We start from the raw sequence: 13,944 nt of genomic DNA, 5'->3' as shown, positions 1-13,944 counted from the left end.
TATCTCATAGTTGTTTGTTTTAATCAATATGCCCCACCCATGTGATGAAAATAATTGTGATGATTTACATTGAGACTTTATCTGTTCCTGGTGAGATGAATTTGCGTATTGGATTTACAGTACAATCGCAATTTATGCACATTTAACACGTGTGGTTTCAACTTTATATGGATGAAATCTGGCTGGTTGGAATCACACAAAATAAATGTACAGAAAGCTTAAAAGCTCCTTTTGCGCAGGGTTCTTTTAACACAGAAAGAGCTTTTAAGGTCTTGCTTCCTTAGGGAGCAAGGTCCGCTCAGCACACAGCTCCAGAAAGGTAAGGATGGTCACACAGGGCCATTCCAAGGTTTTTGTTTTTGCTTATACGGACCATCCCCGAATTGTAACCCCTGAACAAGACACAATGGTACTGTATTTGGTTTTTAGTGTATATGTGCGTGCTTTTAGAATGCAATGCATTTCAACATTCTTCTCTGAATGGAAATGCAGAATAAAAATATGATTGAAAAATAAGAGAGTTTTTTTAAAAAAACCTATTTTTTGTTATTGTTTATCTTCAGCTCTAGATAATCCCCATCCTGATCAAGAACACATGGGGAGACGGTCCAATGGCCATGTTTTTCAAAATTGTAGCTTAGTAATTCAACTTCCCTGAAAAATGAAAAGGCCCTTTTAAAGTTAGTTTACCTGGGATAGGTGATAAGTGTTCCTCAGGAACTTTGATTTATTTCAGAAGGTGAATAATATTGCAAAACCCTGAGAATTTAAGTAGTTTGCTAGCTTCTGAGAATTTGGAAATTATGAAGTTGATTTAAAAATCACATCTTCTGTTTTATGTGTTTCAGTTTTAATTCTTAAGGGACACTTCTCTGAACCTACCACTTAAATGTTAAGGGCCAAACTAAGCAGTTGAAGGCTGCAATCCTATACACTTTTACCTGGAATAGGATTGCACTGCAAGCAATGTTAGAAACTGAGATATAAAAGCTAGGTGCCAAATGGCATCTTAAACCTAGGTTTCAGTTGCCACAATGATATGGCTAGACATATATATTTTTTACTCAATTAGAAAAGCAAATGAAGAAAAGGTGTGGGATTTAGCTGAAGATGGAATAAACACTGTGCACAAAAGGCAAGTTATTTTAGAACAAAGAAGCAATCAAGTGGAAAAGCAGTCCAGAAGAGATGTGACGGCAGCTTCATTCTTTTACTTAATTAGAGCAGGATGTTTTCAAAAACCTGTATTTTTATAAATTTGTGAACAACTTTGCATAGAGAATTTATTTGGGTTGGGGTGTTTTTTTTTTTGCAATTTGTGGTATTTGGAAGGTTGAAACCAGCCATACCAAAACAGGTTATACAGTGGAACTTAAATTTAGGCATGTATAGGACAGTAACACCCAGTGAACTTCATGGCTGAGTGAGGATTTGAACCCAGGTCTCCCAGGTCGTAGACCTACAAACACTCTAACCACTACACCACACTGGCTCTCACTGAGGCGAACCTTTTTTCTTCTACATTTTGTAGAGTCGCAGCTTCTCTGATAGGTGGAGCTGTCAGTGAGGGACATTGGCTCACTGTGTCCACTCATGTCCACATGATTATTTGCAAAATGCGAATGTTTTTATTTCTGTAAAGCAAGGCTCTTCCCTGTAAATCAGTGGTGACCAAACTTGGCCCTCCAGATGTTTTGGGACTACAATTCCCATCATCCCTGACCAGTGGTTCTGTTAGCTAGGGATGATGGGAGTTGTAGTCTCAAAACATCTGGAGGGCCGAGTTTGGCCACCACTGCTGTAAATGGTACAGGAGCACTCCTGCAAATCTTTTTAAAAGAAGGGTGATGCTCCACCATTTCAAAATCATTGGTTTCTTTGAAGGTTTGCCCCCACCCCAAATTACCATTGCAGCTATAGTGTGTTAACTCCATAAGTGTGGATGGGAGGAAATCTTCGGGAAATGTTTGCACGTTGTTGTTTTTTAAAGCGACGCTTTTATATTGATAACTAGGATTTAGCATGAAAACCCTCATAGGTGGTTGATACAAACCCTAACATATCATTTCTTCTGACATAAAAAAAATGGAGTTTCCTTAAGAAGAGACACTTCTTTATTTCATTTTTCACTTCCAATGCAGAAATGCAAGTAATACTGACCACTTGTAATTTGAATTATAAAACATTGATAGGACATCCTGGCATCCCTTGCACTTACTTAAAAGATCATACAGTTACATCCCCCTTTCTTCTATTTCTCAAAGATTCAATTTTATAGCATGTGCGCCAGTTTAGAGGTTGTTTCCCACACTGCAAAACTATAATTTTCTCTTTGAACAGCCTTATCTCCCCTCCTGCTCCCCCCACCCCGCAAGAGAGAGAGAAGCAGTCCATTCGCTTGCAAACTACCTGCACAGATTGCTCTTTAAGGGGAGAGGTGAAAAGCAGGGTGCTCCCTGCCCCCTCCCCTCCTGCAAGAGAGAAGCAACCCATTTAACTCTTCCCAGTTTGCAAACCATTTGTTTGCAAATTGTACAACAATGGAAAAGTTCCCTCTTCAGCAAATAGGCTTCCTGGAGAGCCTTTGGCCCTCCTGCGCAGCCAGAGGAGATCTCTATTGCAAACCATGTGACTGGAAATCTCAATTTGGTCTCAAGAGGGCGGTTCTGAGTCAGGACTGGCAACTGGTTCATTTTGAATGCTGACTGCAAGACACAAAGATGCAGACCTACAATAAAATGTTGCAATGTATCCCCAGCCCAATTCACAGCTCCAACTAGCCTTGCAGTCTCTTTCGAGACCTCCTGAAAGCATCCCTCAGTGTGCTGTATAGTGCAGAGAGGAGCTCATGATTTTGACTGTCTCTCAGCCCTGAGCCAGAGCTCTCTATAGCTTGGAGTAGGAAAGTCCAGGGTAGAGTTTTTAAATCTCATGTTATAAACCCCAGACCTTAATGCTAATCACCAGGCTACTTTCAAAGTGCTAGGGGGTCAAGGAGGTTGGTTCATCCTTTCTTCCTCCTTTTCATCATACAGTAGATGCTTTAGAAATCCCCTGGCTCAGCTGCCCTTACTCTTTCCTAGGCACACACTTCCTTACCAGCTTCCAGTTTATTTAGACGCGATTTTTTCCTTCCATGTGGTAGAAATGAGAGCTGCACATAGAAAACAAGAGAGGAATCTAGGGCATAGACGCCTGTCCTGAAAAGGATGCACTGCAGTGTTGGGGATACACTGTACTATTTTATTCTTTGGATGAAGGGTAGTATATAAATTTAATTAATAATAATAATTTTTGTGGTGAGGCTTTACTTGTTTATTTTTTTAAAACAATCTTTTTGTTATACACACAGGCTTAGGTCGAGAGACAGCAGAGTCCACCTCTGGGGGTGAAGTCAAATTGCTGCGTTAGCAACATCCAAGTGACCTCCCCAGCATCCAGGCCTGGGTGGTGTGTGTGGCGGTGCTGGGCTGCCCAGAGGACAAAGGTCCTCACTGCTGTGGCCCCTAGGAAAGCAGAGCAAGATGTTTGGCACTAGCCTTGCAGGAGTGCCCAGAAGGAGGCATGCAGGGCACCATCCAACCCCCTTGGGGACTCCACTACAGATTTGTGTTGAGCTATTTCTTCTCCCAAAGATATCCCACAAAGCAGGGGACGTTTTGGATAATAGTTTTTCTTTTCCTAGATGGGCTACTTTCCCGGGACGACGAGCCGCATCTGCCCTCACTTCGCTCTATAGCACATGCAGCAGGGCTGAGCAATGTATGGCTTTCAGTTAAACCAGGCATAGGCAAACTCGCCCCCCCCCCCCGATGTTTAGGGACTACAACTCCCATCATCCCTAGCTAACAGGACCAGTGGTCAGGGATGATGGGAATTGTAGTCTCCAAACATCTGGAGGGCTGAGTTTGCCTATGCCCGAGTTGCAATATACCAGTATATCATGATAGAAATATGTAGAGGTAAACAGGGTAATATCCTGGCTATTTAGGGGTCTAAAACCGAAACATTTTTTCTTACCTTCAACATACTGCTGCAACTATTACAGTGGTACCTCGAGTTACAAACACCTCAGGTTACAAACGCTTCAGGTTACAAACTCTGCTAACCTGGAAGAGTTACCTCGAGTTGAGAACTTTGCCCCAGGATGAGAACAGAAATGGTGTGCTGGCGGTGCAGCGGCAGGAAGAGGCCCCATTAGCAAAAGCACGCCTCTAGTTAAGAACAGTTTCAGGTTAAGAACAGACCTCCGGAATGAATTAAGTTCATAACTAGAGGTACCACTGTATTTTATAGTACAGAGCAACAGGGGTGGCAGGAATCATGGGAGAAGTGATGACCAGATCCACATTTCCCCCCAGATAATGATTTTTTGTGTAGCACACACATACATAGTGACTCATGATGTATCACCATGTTGAATGTTATGAAACTGTTACCACGGTTTGGATTTCAAACAGATTTGGATGATGTATTGATACAACGCCCAGCCCTAATGTGCAGCAACTGCCTTCTTGACCTACTCTTGGGCTCATGCAGTCCATCCAATGGAGCCTGTCTTCACATGCAAGCGAAGTCCCTAACTCACAGAGGTTTGAGTCCCATCAGCTGCCCACACCTGGTTTAACTGGCCAATCAAAGCCATTCCTGGGATTGTGGCCACTGTTGCATGCTGGCAGTGCAGGGTGGGGATCAAAGCTGGGCAAACGACCCCAGAAGGAGCCCACCAGAGGTTCTACCCCTCCCCCAACACCCCATATACCCCTTAGAATCATAGAATAGAATCATAGAGTTGGAAGAGACCACAAGGGCCATCGAGTCCAACCCCCTGCCAAGCAGGAAACACCATCAGAGCACTCCTGACATATGGTTGTCAAGCCTCTGCTTAAAGACCTCCAAAGAAGGAGACTCCACCACACTCCTTGGCAGCAAATTCCACTGTCGAACAGCTCTTACTGTCAGGAAGTTCTTCCTAATGTTTAGGTGGAATCTTCTTTCTTGTAGTTTGGATCCATTGCTCCGTGTCCGCTTCTCTGGAGCAGCAGAAAACAACCTTTCTCCCTCCTCTATGTGACATCCTTTTATATATTTGAACATGGTTATCATATCACCCCTTAACCTCCTCTTCTCCAGGCTAAACATGCCCAGCTCCCTTAGCCGTTCCTCATAAGGTTCCTCATAAGGCCTTGTTGAGCAACAACAGCTCTAGCAACTTTTGTTGTTGTTGAACATAAAGTTGTTATACCACTGATTTTAAAAAATACAAGTGTTCATTATTTACTCAGATTTGTTCATTTTTAAATAATTGAACACAAAAGTCTTTCCTAGGTTTTTAAAAAATTCAAGTAAAACTAAGTCATGCTTTGAATATCAAACAGCATTTTTGAAGATCAAGGAAGCTATTAGTTTAGTCTTAATTTCTGCAAATAAATATAATTACAATAATTTTTTAACCAAAGTTTTAATGAATCTTGTAAGGAGGATAAAGAAAAACAGGCATTGAAGACTTTCAGATGCAAGTTTTTAAGAATAATTAGTATTTGTCACAGTTCCATGCAGCTGTTGCATGATCGGACACCTAAACTGTTGTAGTTGTGAGAACTGCAACAATCACATGAGAGCTGCTTCTGCAGATAAATGGTAAACAAATCAATTGGTAATCTCAACTAATGATGTGTGTTGGCCCTTTGAGGCTAGGGCAGGTACTAATTGCCCGTATAGCAAATAGTTATGGTTAAGAAGGTCAAGGGAGTGTACAAACACCACTTTTTTTTAGTAAAACAGTACTTTTACTAAATCAAATGTATTCAGTTTGCCTTTCTGGTGTGGAAATCCAAACCAGCTAAAATAACTTTAGTTTTAAATACTTTAAAATACTAGCCATACAAATCTGAACAATAATAAATACAAGCAAAAGGGGTGTCCCGCCACAAATAATGGTCTCTATTTAGATCTCTGCGTCTCCCTTACAGTTCATGGCTATATTGTCCAGAGTCTCATTTCTGATCTTTTTGGCCACCCAAGCAAAAAAGGCAAATTTGTAAGTCAGTGAAGTGATAGGACCAGGGCTGTCTTAAGCATATCAGGCGCCGTGGTGCAAATATCCATTCCCCCCCCCCCTTCCCAGAGTTGTCGACCTTTTCCCAAGCCCCTGCAGGGATCGCTCTCCTCCCGCGGAGGCTTGGGAAGGAAGCTGCACGCCCGTGTGTGGGGGGGGAGCCTCTTCCACAACAAAGCAACGGGGGCCCTTTCCTTTCATTTAAAGCATACCCGGCGCATTTGAAGCGCACACCTTCAAAGAATCCTGAGAAGTGGTGGTTTGTTAGAGGGCGCTGGGAATTGTAGTTCGGGGATTGTAGTTTCCAGGATTCTTGGGTGCTGGGCATTGAGCCATCTTCTTGTACTTGGTGACACCAGCCACTTCTTGTACTTGGTGGTGCGGCTCCGCATGTCGCCAATATAGAGCTGCCAGACCCACGCCGCACGGCCGCCCCTCGGCCGCCACACCCAGCGAGTGGGTCTGGTAGATGCTGTCCACCATGGCGAGCGCACAGAGGCTCCTGTGGGTGCGGACAGACGGGACAGCACGCGCACCCATGAGCGTGCACCTAGCTGCTGCTGCTGCTGCTCCCGCTGCCGCCAGCCATATAGTTGGAGGGGCAGGCACAGCTTCTGTCCTAAGCCTCTGCAGGGATCGCTCTCCTCCCGTGGAGGCTTGGGAGGTAAGTTGCACACCCGCCAGCCATATGGTTGACGGGGCACAGCTGGCGGGTGTGCAGGGAAAGGGGAGGCCACCGGCAAAGCCGTGCAGCTCCCTCACTTGCTGGGGTGCCCCTGAGAGGCCAGCACCCTGGCACAACACACCACTAAGCCCAGTTGGAAAGACGGCTCTGGATAGGACCTCCTCTGCCAGGGAGACCTCTTTCCTGTATGGATGGTAAGGTGAGAAATCGGCTCCTGGGTCCAATGTGTAGTAAGTAGTGCAAGATGTCTTCCCTGTGCAGTTGCTCACATAAACTATGTTGTATTGTCCATCCAGGACGGTAGAGGGCATAGCTTTGAAAACACAGCCTCAGGAAAAGTGAGGCTGGCCAGAGATTTGACAAGTAATTGGCTCTAAAATGGACCGTTTTTAGAAGGGGGAACCAAGGAGAGCATTTAGAGGATTTGATTGGTGCAGATCGTGTAGTGATTTTGTCCAGTGGCACCAATCTCTTAATTGATGTAAAAATGTAAAATCTTTTCATGTAGAAATGTAAAATCTTTTGAAACTTGGTTAAATTTAATACTGAAAAAAATTAATACAGTCGTACCTTGGTTGTGGAACGCCTTGGTACTCAGACGTTTTGGCTTCCGAACGCCGCACACCTGGAAGTGAGTGTTCTGATTTGTGAATGTTTTTTGGAAGCTGAATGTTCGATGCAACTTCTGATTGAGTGCAGGAAGCTCCTGCAGCCAATCAGAAGCCGTGCCTTGGTTTTCAAACAGTTCCAGGAGTCGAACAGACTCCCAGAACGGATTAAGTTTGACAACCAAGGTGCCACTGTACTGAAAAAATTGTTACTGTGACCCACCTAACCTATCGTATTTTCAAATCTGTGAGTGCAAAGGAAGTTGTGTGCATGTTGGACATTGAACATCTTTTGTAAACGAGGGCTATGGGAGTTAGTCAAAAAGTTGCTTCTTCTGGGTGAATGTAGTATGTCTGGGAGAAAAACCGTTTTCAGTACAAATGCCCTTTAATAGTAGTGGGTAGGTTCTCACACTGTTGGTGAGTCTGGAAGTTCTTGAGATTCACACTTTCACATTCATCATAATTTTTGATTTTGAGAGTGTGGTGACAAAATACAACTGTGATCTCTTTCTGTTGGTCCTGTGAATTAGGGATGCAATGATATGGCGCGTTCAGATTTAACAGCTTTGGTCTCCTCTCAATCTTTGCTTAGTTAAATTAGGTCATTGAATATATTGCTTTCTAAACACAAATAGAAGCACCAGAGATCCTTCAAATGTAGTTGAAATATCTTATAAAAACATTAGACTTCACCCTGATCTGTATTCAAGACTTTGTCCTCCCCCCTTCCCCTCCTTCCTTCCCTTTCCCTTGATCAAAGAGGGCAGGTTTCTTCTGAGCATTTCTCACAGTGATGAATGGCTGGTTCACATAACTTTGTGCTTGTGCGCAGTGCCAGCTGACCTTGGGCATGCCCACAGATGCATGGGAAATGAAATGTTATATATGAACCGGACAATCACAGATGTAGATCTCCAGCCATTCCTGTTCTTGCCACAGCCATTCAGTCTCATTAACGTCAGTGGATTGGTGAAATTGATTAGCCCAGCTAGCAATTGTCTTATATCCCAATCTGTGCCACTTTTTATGAAAAACTTCAAAAATAAAACTACCGTATTTTTTGCTCTATAAGACTCACTTTTTCCCTCCTAAAAAGTAAGGGGAAATGTGTGTGCGTCTTATGGAGCGAATGTAGGCTGCACAGCTATCCCAGAAGCCAGAACAGCAAGAGGGATTGCTGCTTTCACTGCACAGTGATCCCTCTTGCTGTTTTGGCTTCTGAGATTCAGAATATTTTTTTTCTTGTTTTCCTCCTCCAAAAACTAGGTGCGTCTTGTGGTCTGGTGCGTCTTATAGAGTGAAAAATACGGTATTCTTAAAACAAATGATATATTGAAACTGCATGTTTGTTGACATAATGTCACCCTAAGAACAGAAAAGGAGTTCTGCTGGATAAGACCAGCCTAGCCCATCATTCTGCCCCCTCTGTCCCTGGGGCTCCCCAACGACTAGTAAGCTGCTGCTGATCCTGAAAATAACATCTAGCCAACCTGCACAGTAACCATTGATAGCCTTATCCTCCATGGGTTAGTGTAGTTCCCTTTTAATATAAGCTACTTATTGCCATCACATTTTGGTAGGAAATTCCATACACATAAAATGTGTAAAAAGTACGAGGTCCTTTTTGTGGGATTGTTTCCCTTTATGCCAGAGGAAATGATTTTAAAAATGAGGGAATATGAAAATTGAGAGTGATGAGCATCAGTTCTTTTAGGATCCTTGAAAGCATTTTAAAACCACTGTAATAAAAGCTTAAATGAATTGCTGGAAAAAGTCTGAACAATTATAAGAGGATGCCAGTTTGGTTAACGAACAGAATGAAGGAAGCTGTAACAGGTAAGAGGGCTTCCTTTAAAATTAGGAACTCATAAGAGGAAAATATGAAAGAGCATGAATTTTGGCAAAAAAAAAAAAAAAGTTGACAATTTGGGAATAAAAAAGATTTTGGAGATTTATTACTAAAAAAAGCTACAGCAAACAAGAGCAAGAGCGAGAGAATCACTTGGAGAGAACTGGAGTTTAGGATGAATGGGAGACATGTCCATTGATCTTTCTAAGCTGCTTTTCAACTTCCCCCTCACTTTGTGATAAAGCCTTCTGCGCTAGGCTACTGTGCCTTGTTAGTGTGACTCTTGGAAGTGGGGCAGTACCCCAAACCTCTCACATGCCATTAGCTCTTCAGGTGAAATTTTGCTCTTTATGCCTGTTTTCAGACGTTGGATATTATTTATGTCTGAGGTCTTTTCTGTAGTGTGTTACTTGGAGGTCACGTGCTCATTCTTGATTTTAGAAAAGTAGTAAAGCAACCTTATTTAAAAGGCCTTTGGGGTTTTGAAGGAACTGCAGCCGTTTTATGAATTTCTGCTACAGTACTTGTTTTATTCTTCAGTAGACCATTGCCCTGTAGACTTCAGTAGACTTCAGTAGATACATCGCCCTGGACCGGTATGAGGGCCAGAGCCCGGGGGCTGCTTCACCCAGCGCTATATTGCGGCTGAAGCAGCCACCTCTCCTGAGTCCCTCTGCCACCGGAGGCTGAACCCCCCCCCCCATTGGCTCATGTGAGGCAAAGTGGGGGCTTTGTTAAACTGCTCCGCTGAGGGGCGTGCGGCTGCCCACACCCCTCAGCAGAGCAGTTTAAAGAAACCGGCCACCTATGTCACCTGCTTCAGTCCCTTAGCGCAGGCAGGCAAACGCCACTGGGCTCCTTCCGTGCACTGGGCGCTGGAGGAGGCTGCGGATTTGCCTGCCTGGCCTTGACAGGAATAGGCAGAAGCTGCGCACAGTGATGCTAATGGTTTCTTTGGCCGGCAACTGCCTTCTTCCTCCCCGCTTCCTTTCCGACATCTTAATATACGGCCGTATCGCGAAGTTTAGCTGGTGGTCTATTATGATGTTGGAAAACGGATATCAGCCAGCCCTATTCTGAATACTGGAATTTTAATACTATAAGCTATTGAACTACACTATTGTTGTGCATTTTCATTGATTAACAGTTGCATAGATGACCAGTGTGCTGGAGAGATAGGATATACTTTTTGGAAATAAATACATTAATACATTAATAGAGACTAAGTGGGAATGTGATGCAAATTGCCAGATGGAAAGGAAGAGGGATTGATTGTGTTTCTTGTGCGTTGTGTTCCCCTTTTTGTGTGTATAACAAGCAGAAAACTGATTTTTAAATTCTGTTGTTAGGACTGCTTTTTGTCTTATTAAGCCAGGCATTCCCAACCTGCGGTCCTCCAAATGTGTTTGGACTGCAACTCCCATGATCCCTAGCTAACAGGACCAGTGGTCAGGGGTGATGGGAATTGTAGTCCAAAGCATCTGGAGGACTGAAGGTTGGGAATGCCTGTATTAAGCTATAAGTGGCAGAAAAGAGAATGTTGTGGAGTTGAGTTCAGCTCAGTATGTAGAGAGAACACACTGGTTGAATTAGAAAGGGTATTAGGATTTGCATTAAACATTGTTTTTCATACCAATAACATAGCCTTAGTAGGACTTAAAAACAGGATTGTCTGAGCGTTCTTACTGTGCTGGGAAATATAACTCTGCTTCTATATTACTGAAGACTGCATAAAAAGTAAGTACTTCTCTTCAATGCTTCTCTTACAGGAAAGGGCTTTGACATCTTCAGACTCTGTGAGCAGCGTGTGAAAGCAGGCTTGTTCTTGTGCAGATCTCAGATGGATAGCTGTAGTTATTCAGTGACTTTTCCTCCACAATCCATTTCCGTAAGTGATGAACTCAATTATTATAACTTTACTCATTGTGTACCATTGCTAGTATATTAGTGTAACTGACATTTTAAATGCAAATAATAAAATCAAACAAAAGCTGGATCTAGACACATCAAAAAATTGTTTCAGGAAAACGTGTTGCAAAGCTTCAAGTGTTGGTGAAAGATGGAACTCCACAGCACTACTGGTGTCACAGGGTGGTAATGCAAATAAAACACTTTTTCTTTACTAATGTAGCTGAGTCCAAAATGTAATCTTTACAGATTGCCAGTAGTATGCACAGAGCTATTTGGGAGCACTAACTGGTTGGCCATTAGCCAACCAAGGAAAGAAACTGGTAGTAGTGATAACAGCAATTCGTGCCTTTAGAGATAGGCTTCTGATACTTCATTCCTAACAACCTGTATCAGTAGGGGATATATGTAATGAAGATCACTTTCACCTGTGGTTTGCAAAACTTCCATTGACATATGTATCAAATAAGTGTGCCTCTGTTTACTGCCTGCCCTCTATAATTGTATTTATAGACAGGTTTTGAAAGTGATAGTTTAGCAGGAATCTACTACAACTAACAACTCTTCAGGCTTCCCTACAGTTACCCACCTTGCACTTTCACAACCACCTCACTCTACAAAGGCCAGCTCTATCAAGGCCAAGATGAAGAAATTGAACACTAATATCCAGGAAAGGCTTGGTGCTGGTTCAGCAGTTGTTCACCAGAGATTCCCCTTTGACTTAAAGCTATGAGCAGCGTATAATAAAACCAGGAATGAATTGTACTGTTAAGAGTATTGCAGGCTTATGTTCTCTGTTGGGTTCCTGTGAATTGTAGACTCTTCACTGAACTTGAAAATGTGGCAATTTAGAAGATGACATTTTGTTAATATTTTCCCCGCCTTCCTTTCTCTCTGGCTTGTAGTTGTATTGAGCTCCTAGAATTTACACTGTGCAGTTGAACGCCATAATTTTCTGGGGTAGGACAGATTCTAGAGAATGGCCCTTAAATGTTCCTTTGTATACATTGATTTTCTTTTGATGACTAAGCATGTGGTGTTCACTTCTGGTTGTTGTTTTTTTGCCATTCCTGTAAGTGTGTGCTGTTTGATTGATTGTCCAAGACTGCTTTCCCCCTCATGTACTAAAGCAAATTACTATTGATGCAGTATTCCAGAAACTGCTGTGCTCCAGGAGACAATGTAATTCTACAAATGGCTCCACAGTTTGTCTTTAGGTTCAATTTGCTCAGGGACTGATGTATTTTACTTTTTAAAACTACCTCCAGCTTCCTGCTCCTAGATCTGTACCTGTAATTCTGATCCTTTCTGCAGATGCTTGGCTAAAGGGAAGAGAATGTATGCCCAATGTCTCAGGTTCAAGCCTCAACACCTCCAGAGAACTGCTAGTCAGAATAGACAATCCTGAGTTAGTTCAATTGTCCAACTTGGTCTAAGGCAGCAGTTTATCTCCTTATGATGAGTATAATTTCCCTTGCATATCATTTTCATTTTAAAACTCCATAAGATTAATCTGAAATAGTCTTGCTATTATTGGCCAGAATGAAATTAAATGAACTGAAGAGATTGGCTGGCGTGATGCTGATCTGCCCTGTCAGTGTATATCTCTTTAAAATTGGCTACAAGCCATCAGAAATATAATCCCTGATGGGGCCATAGTACATCTAGCCACCAAACACTGTCACTTCGTACTTATCCACAATTACTTCAGTTTTGGGAGAACTTGCATCTTCAAGACAGTGACACTCCTACAGGCACGGGCCTGACTCCACAGTATGCCAATGCCTTCTTGGTTGACTTAGAACAATGCTTTCTTGTCTCCTGTCCTCAAAAGCCTCTCCTGTATCTGAAATATGATGACATCTTTATCCTATGAATTCATGACGAGGAGACACTTGAACAACAGGACTACAAGAATATTAGCCACAATGCAAAGTGAGCTTGGACCACTCCACACAATATACTAGCTTTCCAGACACTTGTGTGCAACTACATAATGGACCTACATATAAGCATCATCTTATACAGTGGTACCTCGGGTTACATATGCTTCAGGTTACATACGCTTCAGGTTACAGACTCCACTAATCCAGAAATAGTACCTTGGGTTAAGAACTTTGCTTCAGGATGAGAACAGAAATTGCTCAGCAGCAGCGGGAGGCCCCATTAGCTAAAGTGGTGCTTCAGGTTAAGAACAGTTTCAGGTTAAAAACGGACCTCCAGAACAAATTAAGTTCTTAACCCGAGGTACCACTGTACTGCCAGCTAAACTTCATGATGTTGTTGTTGTTTAGTCATTTAGTGGTGTCCGACTCTTCGTGACCCCATGGACCAGAGCACGCCAGGCCCTCCTGTCTTCCACTGCCTCCCGCAGTTTGGTCAAACTCATGTTGGTCGCTTCGACAACACTCTCCAATCATCTCGTCCTCTGTCGTCCCCTTCTCCTTGTGCCCTCCATCTTTCCCAACATCAGGGTCTTTTCCAGGGAGTCTTCTCTTCTCAGGAGGTGGCCAAAGTATTGGAGCCTCAGCTTCAGGATCTGTCCTTCCAGTGAGCACTCAGGGCTGATTTCCTTAAGAATGGATAGGTTTGATCTTCTTGCAGTCCATGGGACTCTCAAGAGTCTCCTCCAGCACCATAATTCAAAAGCATCAATTCTTCGGCGATCAGCCTTCTTTATGGTCCAACTCTCACTTCCATACATCACTACTGGGAAAACCATAGCTTTAACTATACGGACCTTTGTTGGCACGATGATGTCTCTGCTTTTTAAGATGTTGTCTAGGTTCATGATAGGGTGGTATATGACAATGTCGGAAAGGAGGCGGGGAGG

General features: G+C 43.0%; 1 protein-coding gene across 2 annotated transcripts in view; it reads left to right on the top strand.

Annotated features, from left to right (window-relative positions):
• The window catches only part of OTUD7A (OTU deubiquitinase 7A), a 110,235-nt gene that overhangs the window by 8,868 nt on the left and 87,423 nt on the right, over positions 1 to 13,944 (top strand). For both annotated transcript variants that reach the window (XM_083412750.1, XM_083412749.1), the window contains exon 2: positions 10,973 to 11,091. The gene's annotated coding sequence lies outside the window, so the exon portion shown is untranslated. The remainder of the gene's footprint in view (positions 1 to 10,972; positions 11,092 to 13,944) is intronic.

The sequence above is a fragment of the Podarcis tiliguerta genome (assembly GCF_965153285.1).
Source record: "Podarcis tiliguerta genome assembly, chromosome: 14".
Classification (NCBI taxonomy): domain Eukaryota; kingdom Metazoa; phylum Chordata; class Lepidosauria; order Squamata; family Lacertidae; genus Podarcis; species Podarcis tiliguerta.
The sequence above is the reverse complement of the archived record's forward strand: the minus strand, read 5'-3'. Positions and strand labels throughout refer to the sequence as shown.